Here is a 16,456-nt window from a genome sequence, read left to right on the forward strand (position 1 = left end):
ATGACCCTGGGCTGGAGAAACTCTGAAGTGGACGTGAATGCTTTTAAAAGATCTCTAAGGCACTTCTCACCAAGGCATGTTGGATTTTCAACTTCGGTGTGACGTTGGTAAAGAACCCTGTAGGCTTCTGTTTAAATGCTCTGTAGTCAGAGCCAGAGAGACTTTCAATGGCTTGTTCTTGAACTACATTCCAGAAACTTCTTGTTTTATTCGTGACATAGAAGCACGGAATGTTGGGGCTGCAACAATCCCTGGGGGGCTTCCCCCATGCCTCATTTCACAAGTGCATGACCCGACGTCCAGAGGAGGGCAGGTGACTCACGGAGGCCACCACTAATGAGGGTGCAGAAGGCATGGCCGTGGGATCACCTTTTGTACGGGGAGATGCAGACCTCTGCTGGCCTCAGGAATAGCATCTGGATGGTTTGGACCCCTACCTCCCCTCCCAAACCCTGTTATACTCAAAGATCCTTTTCTCATACCTAGAAATTTCTCTCTTACAGTTTTCAATATCCAGCTACTTCTGTCAATATCCAGCTACCTCCTAAGAGTGCTGGGCAGAAATAAATCCGTCAAGAGATCTGTTATCACAAGCAGTCTTGATCATTACATTTAGCTAATGCAGTCCTGCTCCCAAACCACCTGTATCAAAATGGGACAATGGCAAGGTGCCCGCTTGATGGAAATGGGACCTCTTGTGTGTGTACCAGATGGTGTGGCAAACAAATATTTGTTATTGAGATTCTGCATCCCGATGAACAGATTTTTAAAACGAACAGAACATTAAAGTCATTTGTGGAACGAGTGCTTCCTGTTAATGTGCACCATGTAGATCCATGAAAACACTCCAAAGGAAAGGTGATCGCCCCAAATTCAATTCAATTAAATCAAATCCTGGAAACATCATCTTTTTTCCCCTACTGTATTTCACTGAAACCCAAATAGAGGAAAGTTAGTAATAGAAGTATTTTTTTTAAATTATACTTAAAGCTTTGAAACCTGGAGTACATTTCTGAGAAAAGGGTATGAAAATAATAATTTCTCAAAGCAGCGGATTTGAGGAAATTCCCATCTTTAAGATTTTAAGAAGCACTCAAAGGAGCTTATCGCTACCAGAATAGTATCAAAAATCATTAATTATGATCATCTCCCACCAGCTGGTGGCGTGATCTCTGATACTGCACTTTGAAAACTACCTTGGGCTTCAGTTTCTTTGTCTCTAAGATTAGAGCTTAAATCGGTGACTACTAAGTCACTTCCATGTCTAAGATTGCACACTAGCAAGGAAAGCGATCTGCTTTTATTCATAGCTTTAGGAATGTTGATATAAAGAAGCAAAGGAAAGCTGTAGGTAGCAGAGAACACATTTGAGGACAGACTACATCCCCATATTGATGTGATGAAAGAGTTCTGTTTCATTTGGGTTCAAATCTTTTCACGCTAGGAGCATCCCCCATCAGGGACGCCAGTGAGGTCTCACGTTCATCGTGAGCTAGTAAAGCCACACCAGCCTGCACTCTAGGCTTGAGCTCCCCTGGTGTTGTTGACGTCACAGAAATATCTGATTCAATTTCCTTGTTCCTTACTGTAAGGGATTTTGACATGGTCGCAGGAGACACTGTATTTCTGTGAGGGTCAGATGCTCCTATATCTCCCAGGAAGACTATCCCATCACAAAAAGAACTTATTTCCTAGTTAACAACAATAAGAACAGCACACAAACAGTCCCTATAACCTCATCAACTTCCCTTCTTCAAAGTACAATTATTTTCAGAAGACAGTGAAACTTCCAAAGAGAAGCCCAGCTAGTTAGTTGTAGGAACTGGTTTCCCAAGCAATGTACTCTGCCTTCTCACCTTGCAGGGCAACTCCCAGCTAAGCAGAGTGAGCAAGCTACCCCCACATGCACTGAACTTAGAGGCGGCTTTGTACTTAATTGGGAATGGGAGAATAGGGTTTTCCACATCCAGGTGATGTGGAAATCCCTGCCAGTGGCTAGAAAGACCAAGCCATAGGAACAAGAAGAGACAGGAAAACCAAAGAAATATATTAAAGCAAATAAAGCTAATACAGGAAAAAAAAGAACACTTTTTTGTGAAAATAAAACCCCCACTATTTTGTATTCTCAGAGATTCTATATATATTGCTTCTGCTAAGCAAGAAAAAGGTTTTACAAGAAGAGGGAGCAATCAGAAAATAAGAAAAAGCTTTTAAAATACAAAATAATTGTTTAAATTATTCAAAAATCAGGGAAGGGTAGGGGGATAAAGTAGAGACCATCTCTTCAAGAGAATAAGAAAAAAGAGACACAATATATAAGAGAAAAAACAAAAGACTTGAAGGGAGAATGTGTGAGGTTCAGTATGTGACTAGTAGGAGTCTATAAAAAAAAAGAGTGAAGTCATTATGTAAAAAAGAAAGACTGAGAATTTTCCAGGATTAAAGGACAAATGTGTTCAGATTGAAGCAGCACACTGATTTCTCAGTGCCACGAGTAGGAAGACCTATGCTCAGATACATTCTTGAGGAATTTCAGAAAACTGAGGCTGCAGAAAGCCTCTTCCTAGGAATAAGAACAGGTTTGAAATAAGATCTCTTCTTATCCACAGTGGATGCCAAAACACTCCCAGTTCTGACAGAAGATGACTTGAACCGAAATTTCTCTACCCAGCAAAACTATCAAAGTATAAAGAACGAAGTTAGGATGGAAAATGTTTCAGATGTGTAAGGATTCCAAAATCTTATCTAACAGTCTTCTTTCACAGGGAGCTCCTTACATTTGTATTCAAGCAAGGAAGGAAGGTCTGGGACACAGAGGGTCCTGCCCTGTGAGACAGATGACCTGGCGTTGCAGCCCGAGAGCAGAGTCGAGGAGTGGGAGGCTGGAGAGCTCCTGGAGGGTGTGCGAGAGGTAAGGAGGACTTGACCTCAGAGCCCAACTACTAGAGAGTTTGAGGGAAGAAAGAAGAAAAAAGATATGAAGAAAGCAAATCCTTGAAAGGCATTTGAAACTGCAGAGAGAGCAATGAAAAATAGAATAAAAGGAAGCAAGTCAAAGCAAACTACCTGGCTGCACGTAAACATGATTTTGTAGTCTGGGGCAGATAATCATGGCTGCTGCCTTGTGACATTTGGAACCAACTCCACAGAGGAAGCCCCAAAGGGCTCCTGGACTAGCAGGTGAGCGGCTCCCACATCAGAGAGTCAGAATGTGTGGTTTATTCCAGATGGGGTAAGAAGGGCTGTACATTCCTCAGAGTTGCAAAGGAAACAATAGGAAAACTAGAAACAGCAATGTACTTGGTTGGGAGCAGTGGTGGCGTACTTAAGCCAAACCCTCTGATTGCAAGGCATGAAATTGATACATAATATGGAAACCGACAACTGAAGTACTATGGACATTTCCTAGAGATATGGTGGTAACTGCCAGAAGAGGGAATGACAGGGAAGGGGTTTGGGAACCATGGGGCGGGGGGCTGCTTCTCTTTATAAGTCTTCCTGCACTATTCAAGTATTTTATCTGTGTAGTGCATTATTGGATAATAATTGTAAAAATGTATTCAATAAATTAAAAAAACAACTAGGAGACCTTTACCAGGTTACCCTGGGCCGGGTAGGGGAGCAGATGAGAGATCCTCTGCTCTACACTAAAGATTCCATTGTGATCTGAGTTTTGGTCTGAATTTCACACCCTTTCTGTCTCTTGCCCCCTCCTCTCCCCTCACTAGGGGATGCCCAGCATCTCCAGGCCATGACCCAGGGATGAAGGCTGTTTCAGTTTTGCAGGAGACTATTAATCCCCCAGGTCCTGGACTCTGACCTTCATATCTCACCACAGGCCACCCTGGGGACGTGGGCCTCATAGGCTTTGATTTTTAGTGTCTGACTGGGCTCATCAACCTGGCTTCTGAGTGAGGGGAAAACTAACCTTAAAGATTATTTCTCATGCAAGTGTTTTGTGGCTTTCTCTATTCTCAACATTCCTACACACACACACACACACACACACACACACACACACATTCCCATCTATATACATACACACTCCCTTATACTCTCTCACACAGATTCACAAACACACATATGCATATTCACACATTCACACATACACACGTTCACACACACTCACACATCATATCTATACATGAGGCCAAGACACTGCACCAAGTAATAATAAAAAGAAAAACAGCTTTCTAAAATTAATTACAGTAGCATATGTAAAAATGCCTGTCATACAGTGGGTTCCTTAATACTCTTAACTTAAAAAAAAGTCCCTGTCCCCAATTTAGAATCTATAAATAGTGCTAAGCTTTGAGAAGTGTTAATTCACCCTCTTAAGGAATGGGAATTCATATGCTATTCAAAAAATATGGACTTTTAAAAGCCAGCAATGATTACAGAAGCCAAAATAAAATATATACCTTAGAAGAGATTATTGATCAGAGTGGTTTATGAGTTAAGTACAAAAGTCCTTTGAGAATTTAGGGGCCAGGCAATTCTTCGTTCAATTTACTGTCATGATGATGCAAAAAATGTTATTTATACTTTTAATCAGAGCTAAAGCTGGATAATTTCTGCAATGATAATGCTTGTGAAATATATTCTATTCAGATCAACAGACTGGAGATTAACATGTAAAGAGTAAAGGCTAAGAAATCACAGCTCCTGGGTGATGATGTTCTCGCTGTGAATTCATATACATAATTCAGCAGAGCAGACACCACAAATAGGCCCATAACTCTATTTTTATGATGGTTTTTTAAAGCAATTTTACATGGTTAACAAATTATTAGATCTTTATCTAAGATTTGGAAAAGGTATTAAAATGAGCCAATGCCCAACACTTAACTACCAAGGTAGCTACTGCAGAAAGTTTACAAGGCACTGGGAATGTTGTGTTAGTGGGGAGGGGACACTGTCCCATGTGGGGAGAGGTCCTGGGTCCCATCAGAAGGGGTCCTATCCCAGTGGGAAGGGGTCATGTCCCATCTGGTAAGGCGTCCTGTCTCATGTGGGGAGAGGGCCCTGTCTCATGTGGGGAGAGGGCCCTGTCCCATGCGGGGAGGGAGTGCTGTGACCCAGCCCCAGTGCCTGGGGGACGCTTCAGGGCCCACTGGTGGGAGGCAGGCAGTAGAGCACAGAGAGGACAGTAGGACGGACCGTCTCCTTGAAGGCTACCCATTTCCAATCACTTCTCCTGCCATATGGCAGAGCTATTTCACATGATAAGAGTGGGTTTAAGTGATGGGAATAAAAGTTGTACAATATAAACAAAATTAGTTAACATTTGAACCTCACCAATTCCTGCACTCCGTCATGGCCTGGCCATCCTTGCTAATGGACAAGTTGACACGAAACCCCACCTCTTGTGGGTTCCTTAAAATCTAATAGTTGTTGGAGCAATTGTCAGATGCCCAAACACTCAACGCTCCTACAGAGGTGTTCCAGGTTGGATATTTCAGTTTGGGATTCCTGCCTGTGGAGTTTTAAATACTTTCTGGAGGCCCCATTTCCTCCTAGAATTCCAGGAGTGGGAACAAGAGCAGTGATGTTCAGGTCTCGGGTGAGCAGGGTATGAACTCAGGACAGATCCCGGGACATCCTAATTGGTTTTGATATGAATGTGTTAGTCTTCTCCCCTCACGGCACTCACCCGAGGTCTGCTCTGCTTAACAGAACTCACCGACCTTGGGGGGATGGGGACGGGCCTGTGTCCGCATTCAATTTTTCTGCTTTCATAAAAGTAACATGGTTGTGATGGTTAATTTTATGTGTCACCTCAGCTGGGCCATGGTACCCAGATACTTGGTCAAACACTATTTTGGGTGCTTCTGTGAAAGTATTTTTAGATGAGACTAACATTTGATTCAGTAGACTTTGAGCACACCAGTTCGAGTCCATAATGTGGGTGGGCCTGATCTAATTCATTGAAATCCTTAAGAGAAAAAGACTGTTTTCAGAAAAAGAAGGAATTCTGTTAGCAAATGGCATTTAGACTTTAACGGCACCAGCTCTTCCCTGGTCTCCAGCCTACTGGTCTACCTGCAGATTTTGGACTTGCTAGCTTCCTCAATCATGTGAGCCAATTCCTTAGAATAAACGCTATCTACTCGTGTATCTGTCCATCATCATCTCTCACTCTATCCACCCATCCTATCAGTTCTATTTCTCTGGAGAACCCTGACAAATACAATGGTTACAATGCTGTAAGCATAGGATATTATGTTAGGTCTGGTGCAGCACCTGGGTGTCAAATTCATTTGTACTTTTTAAGAGAGATGTATAAATGACACACAAGTTCGTTCATATTGAAATAGACTATAACTGTCCCTCTATTGGTTCAGATTCTGCTGCTAAACGAGATGACCACACCCTTAGTGATCCAGGCACATTGGGATTTGGAACTGTGCAGGAAGAATGTGGAGCTGCATTCCTAGTTCACAGGTGATCCTCAGGACATCTTTGCCATGTGGCCTTGTGCCAGTTTTCAGAGGAGAGAACTGAGGGTCAGAGAGGCTGAGCTCCCTGCCTTGGGTCCTAACTAGAAGGGACAGAGGGAGGCTCCAGGGCTGTGGCCTCCCCTTGTGCTCTGCTGCATCAGATCTGCGGCAAGGATGTCCTCCCACAGTTTGGATATCACCTCGTAGAGACCCCCCACCCCCAGCCCTGCTGATGAGAAGGGTCCATAGCTAAGAGGTAAGGGGTATTGAGTGTGCCAGAAGACTCTGGCATCCATGTATCTTGCATTCCACTGCCACAAATTTGGGGAGGGAGAGACTCTATCATGTACACTTCAACTTGAGGCACTTCTGTCTGGGACCAACACACAATGGAATGAGACTGGGGTACAAGCAGGGCAAGTGGGGCTCTCCTGGACCAATGGGAAGTTGCACTTCTTCTAACTTAGGGGGAACTAACTGGCATGTAGGGCCGTGGTGCGGATGGTACCCAGGTAGATTTTGCAATAATGACTGGATTATTGTTGCTAACCCTTAGCTCATCTCTATAAAGAATGATGCATCCCCCTCACTGCCACATTTCCTACCAGAGCAGGCCCCTGGGAGGAGCGTGCACTCCCCTCACTGGGCTTGGTAGGCCATGTAAGGTGCTCCAGTCACTGGGATGTGAACAGCCAAACATTTGCAATTGCTGAGCAGAGGCTCTGCATATGAGCCCGTGGTTTGGCCCAGGCCCTGCAGCTCCTGCAGCTCCTGCCTTCCACCTTAGGAACAGCATGTTCCAGAATGCACTACGTTTTTAGTCTGAGTTCTGGAAGGAGAAGATCCAAATTGCGCCAAGCTGAGCCCAAGAGAGCCAGGTGAGGCTAAGTCATGGCTGCCCTGTCGCCACCTCGTGTCTCATGAGCAGGAAATAAGTTTCTGGTGCAAGCCATTGAGATGTTGAGGCTGCTTATTGCCACAGCAAAGGCTGACAAATACAAATAATTTTGTTGAAGGTCTTGTTTTCTCCTGGTTGTTAGCTGTTCTTTTTCCAGGACAAACTTTGTCAGTTATCTCCTATGACTAATGAGGGGCTGACTGATGTCATGTACCATACTCTCGCATCCTCAGATTCTACATTTTGTGTGTCTTACACATGCTAGTGGGTACAGATGCAAAGGTAGGTACCATCTTAGTGAGGTCCTCTGCTGGAGACCTCCCCCCTGTTAGGGTTCGACCATGAAAGTCCTCCAGCTGGTGAGCAGGGAAAGTGATTGAATGCAGGGAGTGTGGTGCATAGAATCTATGGCAGAGCTACTGGAAGGAGCCTCTAGGCAGAAGTCCCAGAGCCAGCTCCCAAGCCCAGAGGGCCCTGCTCTGTCTTTCTCTGGAAGGCTCGGCCCCTACAGCAGGCACGGTATGGTGTGGGAAGCTGTCCACAGCTCTACTGCTCTACTTCCACTCAGGGCTGCCCAGCAGCGTGGATGCCACAGGCACGCCGACTTTCTCCCTACTGGACTCAATTTGAAATTGATATCTCATGTGAGTGCTTTTCATGGATGGAATGTATTCTCCTTCAGGGAGTCTGGGAATTGCAACTCCAGCTTTCCAGTCTCTGCGTGAGAGGGTGGCAGACTGTCTGCACAGAGGTCCCCCTTGTTTCTCTTTCTCTGGGTGTCTCTTCCTCTTCTACTCTCATTCTTTCTCTGATGCTGTCATTGCTAATGGAGAAGGCACCTTGACATACAAAGCTAAGCTACCCCTCCTTCTCTGCACTGCTATATACCAAGCATCTTGGATTAGCAAGACTCTAGCTGTGTTTCTCAAGAGGGCATTGTTGGTTTTCTGGGGGAAAACCCCTCATTGTGTGGGACAGTCTCCCGGTGATTAGCAGCCCTAGTCCCCCACCTATAGTGTGCCCACGGTGTTCTTCTGATAACAGAATACTGCTTCCCTGCAAAGATACCCCAATCCTTGGAACTTGTATGTTAGGTTGCATGGCAAGGGGGAATTGAGATAGCAGGTGGGATTAAGGTTGCTAATCAGTGGACCTCACCATAGAGGCCAGTAGCTCAGATTCTCCAGGCGGGCTCAGTGTCATCACTGGGTCCTGGAATGTGAGAGTGGGAGGCAGGAGGCTCAGAGGTGGGGAAGAGTGTGAGCACAGAAGGAGAGGTCAGTGTGACGTGGCTGCTGGCCACGTCTGAGATTCCAGCCACATGTCACCACTTATCCCCAGCCCATCAGGGGCATGCATTTAAGCCAGAGGCTCAAGAATGTGGGCAGCCTCTGGGAGCTGGAAAGGGCAAGGCTTCAAGTTCCGAGAAGGAACGCAGTTCCGCTTACACTTTGCTTTTGACCCCATAAGATTCATGTCAGAACACTTGACCTCCAGAATTTAAGAGAAGTCTGCGTTGTTTCGAGCCACTGCATTTGCAGCAACAGGAGACTACAATTATTCCCCAGGTGCAGTGACAACCACATGCCCCATCACATTTCCCAACCGTCCCTGGGTGACTAGCAGCCCTTGCAAGGAGTCATTTTATTCAGTGTTGAGAAGGTAAAGAGTCAGCAGAAGGTTTCAAGTTGCCTTCCCCCTCCCCGGAGCCTGCCTTTCTCTCTTCCTGAGCATGCACACATCATCCCCCCCACCCCCCTCTGGGAGACTTTTCTCCTCCAGACCAGGTGCCTCTGCTTCCCCACTACACCAAAGACAAGGCTCCTTGTCCTTTAAAGCGTTATTCTGGGGAAATGGATGGGAATAATGAATGCGAAGACTCTGAAAGCTGGTGCAATGTTTGGTTGTAACTGCTCCTTCTGACTCTCTACACTTCCATTCCAAGACTTGAGAGAGATGACCAGCAGCATAAGCTCAAGCAACAAATATGTACTGTGTGCCCACTATTTGCTAGGCCTGCACATGCTGACACAGGCACCCTGCCGGCCTCCAAACCTCACCTGGAGAAGACAGCGGGGTGGTGTGCTCCCCATATGCTAGCCCACTACCTGGTTAGTTGCCTGCACTGACGCTGGATCTCAGACCGCCTTCTTGGGGTTCCTACCCGACCCCAGTATATTTCTGGGATTTCTAAAGAGTATTTCATGTGCACTGAGAAAGCCAAGATGCTACTTGACCCTTCTGCTCTGAGTATGGATGGTGCTACTTACAAGTCTTCCCCACCGGAAGGTAAGTTATCAGAGGGCAGGAACTTTGGTAGACATTTTCCCCCCAAAATTTTCTCCCTTGCCCTAGGATGAGAGAGGAGAATATGGTAAAATTGAATAAAAGATTCCATATCTCCCTGCCCAAGATGGTTAATTTTATGTGTTAACCTGACGGCTAGGAGTGCCCAGATAGCTGGTAAAACATTATTACTTGGTGCGTCTGTGGCTGTGTCTCCAGAAGAGACCAGCATATGAGTGGGAAGCCTGAGGAAAGATCACCCTCATCAATGTGGGTGGGTATCACCCAATTTGTTGAGGGCCTAAATAGACCAAAAATGTAGAACAAGAGCAAAATTGTTCTCTGCTTGAGCTGAGACAACCATCTTTTGCCCCATGACATCGACACCTCTGATCCTTGAGCGTTCAGACTCCAACCAGGACTCACATTTGTGGCTCTTCTGATTCTCAGGCTTTCAGACTAGGACTGACTTACCCCACCAGCCAGGCGTCCAGCTTGCAGATGGAACAACATGGGAGTGTTCAGCCTCCATAATTGCATGAGCCAGTTCCCTATAATGAATCTCTCTCTATATGTCTATACATATCCCATTGGTTCTGTTTCTCTGGAGAGCAGTAACTGATATAATCGCTTCGCCCTAGGGCTCACTGCCTGGGAGCTGTGCAGGTTGGGTCTCTGGCCATCAGGACTGCCCAGCTCCCCCTCCTTTGGCCCTACCTACAGGTAAAATTCCAGCTCTGTCTCCCTTCCAGCAAGGACTTGAACAAAGCATTCCTGCCAGTCCCCTGCTTAGAACAAGGTATTGGTGGGAGTCAAGATACATGTTGCTTTTGTCAAGGCTCTGAGATTCCAGCCACATGTCACCACTTATCCCCAGCCCATCAGGGGCATGCATTTAATGAACAGGAATTGATGAGAGTGATCCTGAAGGTGTCTCTGCCAATGGTCCACTCAGATGAGATATCCTGGCCAGTCTTTGTGCTGGGCTGAGGCTACTGAGAAACTCTTTCATTAGTGATGGAAGGGCTGCTGTCCCTGGAGCTGATCTGGGTGGACGGGATAGAATACCTTTGTTTTGTTTGGATGTGCTATTAGAGGGCCATCAGGATGTGACGTCTGAGGGAAGCCTCAGAAGCAGCGTTTCGACAGCCAAAATGTTGCATTTTCAGGTAAACTCGTACTTGAGGAGTCATTCATTCATCCATTCATTCATTTATTAAACATTTGTTGAACATCTTCGCAGTGCTCCTCATTGAAGAACTAGAAGAAAAATGACTCTCTGTCCTAGAAACACTCACAAGGGAGACACCCCAATGGCTGTCTATACTATAACATGATTCTATGATAATAGTTACAGATCTTGAGTGCTTAACAGGGGCTAGACACTGTGTTAAGCACTGTACTTCCATTATCTTATTTATGACTCCTGGGAACGCTACAACCCTCATTCTTTAGATGAGAAAACAGGCACAGAGAGGTGAAATGACTTGCTCAATATCACATGAGTGGCCAGTGGTAGAGCCATGATTCTAACCCATTTGCCTTAGTTAGTACAAAATTAAGATGCTATAATAAAAATACCCCAAATTTCATACAACAGCTGAGAATTATCTAGTGGATATGATATTCTAGATGTTTTACATTTATAGCTTCAGTTGATACTCACAACAATCTGAGGTGTCACATGTACCCTTAATCTACCTGGTGTAGTGATAAGAAATCTGAGGCACAGCAGGTTAGGTGACTCGCCCAAGGTCATACAGCAACTGAGTGGCAGAGCTGGAATTTGAACTCTGAAAGTGAGCCTCCAGATCACTGCTATAAATATTATGCCACACTACCCTAACTGTCCTAAAAAAATGGACTTTTTTCTTTCTCTTACTCAAGAGTTCCAAGGTGAGTAGTCCATTTGGGTGGAGCAACTCTGCTCCACTGATCATTCCAAGACTTCAATGACTTCTAAGTCATTGCTCCTCCATCCTCAAGGGCCCTAATATCTGATACCAGAGCTACTGGCGGCATGAGGCTATTTTCAGTTCAATTCACTTAAATGGATTAAAATACGGTAAATCCAGTTCCTCAGATGCACTAGTGAGATTTCAAGTGTCCAGTGTTCACCACAATGGACAGCATGGATCTAGAACTCACTTCCTTTCCACCTTCTTTCTCTTGGTGTCAGAACTTTGTCTGGATGTTTCTTCCAGCCTTTTCTGGTTCTCTCCTCATTTTCTCTTACAGATATTTCCGCTTCAAAAAATTTCTTGCACGTTTAATCCCCTCTTGGGATCTGCTTCTCAGAAGAACTGGATGAGCAGAATTATCACCACTTGTTAGAAGGTCAAGGAGTTTAACAGTGGTTCTGGTGTCCCTGGCATTAATTTACCATGTCTGTTCAAAGTGGCATAGACCCGGACCCTGTCTCCTTCTTAGCTCCATCTTTCATATCAGAGAATTTTAATATATTTTTACTCAGGTTCCTGACAAAATTGGCTTCGTATTTGCTTATTTCAGATGCTCTTTGCTGGACAGCATCCCAGTTGCCTGTCTTTCTCGATCAGAACCAGAAGCAGGTGTTCCAGGACCACATGCCCTGTGATTTCCTGCAAGGTAAGACTTTGTTTTCTGGATCCTCACAATTAGAAGAGCATACTTGAGCACAGCTCATTTCTCTTTGGAGTGTTTAAGACAAACTTAGACATCAGCTGAATGTCATTAATTTTTACCCAGAGCTATGCGACATCAGGCCTTACATGATGTGCTGAAAGAGCTGACAGGGTGAAAAAAGGTACGGAGTCTAAAAAGTTTATGTTCCTCTGTTTGTATGACTTGCTAAAGAGTTAGAGGGCTCATCCTATACATCCTTATTTCTATAATGCTATCTTGCCCTCTGTTGAATTGACAACACATTTTTCATAAAAAGTTGATAGTGTAAGTTAATTGCATGCTTATACTTCCTGATTGGCTCACATGCCAATCCTTAGGCCATACGAGTATAATCTGACCTTGTTGTTTTTTAAATCTTGGTCACAGGCTCATTGCACAGAATTCTAGGTAGAACCACAAATGTTACATATAAAAGCAAATAGAAGAGCTTTCTTATGGTTTATCAATAGTTTTTAGTGTAAAAACAAAACATGGTACAATTTCTATTTTTTATTGCACAAGGCATGCTCTCTTTTTGACATATGAACCGGATAGAATGAATGGAGCATCTAATTTATTTGAACATTCATTTGTCAATGCATTGCTCGGGGGAAAGCAATATCAGCATCCTCTACCAGCTGGAATTATTTTGCCTCCCAATTCTGTATTTAGGGAAAATTTTTTGGCTTATATTTGACCATGTATGGTGCAAATTCTAGTAGCCTCCCCCTAGGGTTACGAAGAATAAATGAAATGATCTATGTAAAATGCTCAATAGAATGCTAGATATTGCCTTCGGTATGATCATGACCACCATCATCACCATCACCATCATGACCATCATCATCATCATCACCATCACCATAATCACCATCATCATCATCATGAGCATCACCATCATCATTACCATCATCCCTACCATCATGACCATCATCATCACCACCATCACCATCATCATCACCATCAAAATAATAGAGTTGCAAATCTTCTCTTCTGCCAGAACTGCTAATGTGCTGAAATTTGCAAAATGAAAAAGCATAAACCAGCTGTTTTGCCCTCTAGTTAGAATAGCAGCCCCCCCCTTTTTTTAAATTTAAGCTGAATCTGGGTTTCAGAATAAATTACAATGAATGGAAAAAATGTTCCAAATGGCATCACTAAGGGTCATGAGTGCTGATAGAGCAGTAATGTGAATGAAAAGAAGAAGAAGAAGAAGAAGAAGAAGAAGAAGAAGAAGAAGAAGAAGAAGAAGAAGAAGAAGAAAGAAAGAAAAAAAGAAAGAAAGAAAGAAAGAAAGAAGAAAGAAAGAAAGAAAGAAAGAAAGAAAGAAAGAAAGAAAGAAAGAAAGAAAGAAAGAAAGAAAGAAAGAAAGAAAGAAAGAAAAACAGCTTCCAGATTTCAAGGTCATGAAGTATTAGAAGTTAGGAAATTTCCCAGGGGCAGGTTAAGTCCACTTCAGAGGGAAAATAAGCAGCAAAGTCTACAGTCAGCAGAGCTCTGTGGGTTTCTGTAGGCTGTGTCCTAACAGGTACACCCTCTGACTTGCTGGGATTTTCCAGCTTAATTCCATTTACATTGGGAGCCTGGTGTGCTTCTATTTGAAAACACTTCTTACAACAAATCAACAGTACTTAGAATGTTAAGTAAAGAAAAAGCAGCCACTGTGTAGCTGTTTAAGGAGAAAAGGGAGAATTTCAGTGCAGGTTTCAGTAGTTGGAAATGCTTTTGGTTTCAGCAGAGAACAGTAGTCTGTGGAGCCATAATTTTGGACAACAGGGAGATAATTGATCTAAAAATACTTTTTAATTCTCCTGTACTCAGCGGACTTCAACTGCTCCATTTGGGATGGTTTAAAAGTCTGACTTTACAACCTTCCATTTTTGCTCTCACTCTAGCTGATGCAAATAAGAGTAGAGGGGAAAGAGAAAGTCTACGAAGACAAAAATGGGAGCTGGTAGACTAATCACAGATCTCAAAAATGTAGGGACTGATAGCGTAGTTGCAGTCATTAGGATCTGGCCCTGAGTTAACCACCCTATGGTCACAATCCAGAAAGCAAGGTCTAGTGTTCCTGAACAGAAGAGGAAAGTGTTAGGGGTTGAATTGTATCTCTCCCTATCCCAAAAGATATCTAATACCCAGTAACTCAGAGTGTGACTTTATTTGGAAATAGAGACCTTTCAGGTGTAATCAAGTTCGAATAAGTTCGTTAGAGTGAGCCCTAACCTGGTATGACTAGTGTCCTTACAAAAGGGGGAAATTTGAACACAGACACACAGGGAAAACATCATGTGAACACGAAGGCAGAGATGGGGGTGATCCTTTTGTACGCCAAGGAACACCAAAGGTGGCCAGAACCACCAGAAGCCAGGAGACAGACATGGAGTAGATTCCCCTCACAGCCTCAGGAACCAACACCTTGATCTTGGCCTCCTAGTCTCCAGAACTATGAGACAATACATTTTTATTGTTTAAGTTCCCAGTCAGTGATATTTTGTTCCAGCAGCACTAGGGAACTAATACAAAGGGTAACATGATCACAAACCCAGGGCACACCATCAGGCGGGACGAAAGCAGAAGAGCAGAACAGGTAACCTCTCTCAGGACAAAGCTGCTCTCAGAAACGGGCCTTGACTGGGGACTATATATGCAAATACAGGAGGCAGCAGAGACAACTCAGTGAGGCTGGAAAACGCAGCAGCACCAACACCGGACAGGGGCGTGGTGCATGGGGCCAGAAGCGAAAACCTCAGAAGCACCCATTTCTCTTAATTATTTGGGAAGCGAGTTGCTGCTAGGGTCTACCCAACAGGAAAGGACAGCTTCCTGGGGGGATCACAGCCATAACAGGAAAGTAAGCATTTGGTTTCCTTATGTTGCTTCTTTGTCTTCTTTTCCCCTGGCCTTCGAATGATCAAAAATCATTCTCGAGCTAGTTCGCCTATGTTTGGGACCCTGGGGGATGTGTATGTTTAGAATGCCTAAATACGTCTGGGATGCTAAGGCATAAAACACCCAGGAATTTTAAGGACAGGTCAGGGGGCACATAGAAGTTCTATGTCAGAGGAGCCAGACGGAGATGATCAGCATGGCCCCTTTGCAAGGATGAGCAAATTCGTGAAGGTTTCCATGTTAAAAAAACCCCCAAAACAAACAAACAAAAAAAAAACAAAGGCTGATGATGGGGAGGCTGAACTCCGGGGGGGTGCTTAGTAATTGGGGTGACCGTGGATGTTCTGGCTCGTCCGTGACTCTGACGAAAATGTTTCTGACGTTTCCTCTTTATGTCAGTGCCTTCTGGAAGTGTTTAGTGGCTGGCTGTCCTTTAATAGCTTTAGAAAGTTTCTTTCATTCTCATTTTTCCCAGAGGTTTTTTTTTTTTTTTTTTCCTTTATCATGAATCTGGTTGAATTTTATCAAAGATCTATTTTTTTTTAAATCTACCTGAGATGTTTTTCTACTTCAATCTTTAATGGACTTAGTTACGTAATAGATTTTATGATAGTGAATCTTTCATGCAGTCCCAGAAAAGGCCCAGTAGGTCATTATTGCTTTCAGTGTGATGTGTGACGGGTTGTATTTTCCAAGAATGGCTTCAGCAAGATCTCCTGTGGCACCTGCTCTTCCCACAATATGATGTCTTACCTCTTCCACCGATGACTGGCTTCACGTTCCCTCCTTGGGAATCTAGGTGTGCCATGGTTATGGCGGAAGTGATATAGTGGGACTTCTGAGGCTAGGACATAAAAGGTAGTACAGCTTCTGCCCGCTTCTCCTGCCCTCTGTGCTCCTGGAACACACCACCATGAAGTGAGGAGACATGGAGGTGAGTGGTGGTCTCTAGCCTACAGTCCAGCTGAGCTCCCCGCTCCCAGCCACTACCAACGTGGTGGCCACGTGAGTGAGCTTCTTGAAAGCAGATTCCTCCATCCCAGGTAAATCAACTCTGCTGATGTAAGCTGTGAATGCCATACAGAGCCCACACTCCAGGTTTGAGAGCCAAATAGAGTATGGTAGTATTTAAAATAAACTAAAATAACAACCATGACATCAGCAACATACAATACTTCCAACCTGAGAGTCTTTTTTAAAGTAAGTACTTAAATCTGCTTATATTTATTGTGATCACCAACGTGTTCGTCCTTAATTCTTTCATCTTATTTTGTGCTTATTTTCCATGTTTGTTCTT

This window comes from Eumetopias jubatus, unplaced genomic scaffold (assembly GCF_037043125.1).
Source record: "Eumetopias jubatus isolate StellerSeaLion01/CBP00866 unplaced genomic scaffold, mEumJub1_p1.0 scaffold_5, whole genome shotgun sequence".
Taxonomy (NCBI): Eukaryota; Metazoa; Chordata; class Mammalia; order Carnivora; family Otariidae; genus Eumetopias; species Eumetopias jubatus.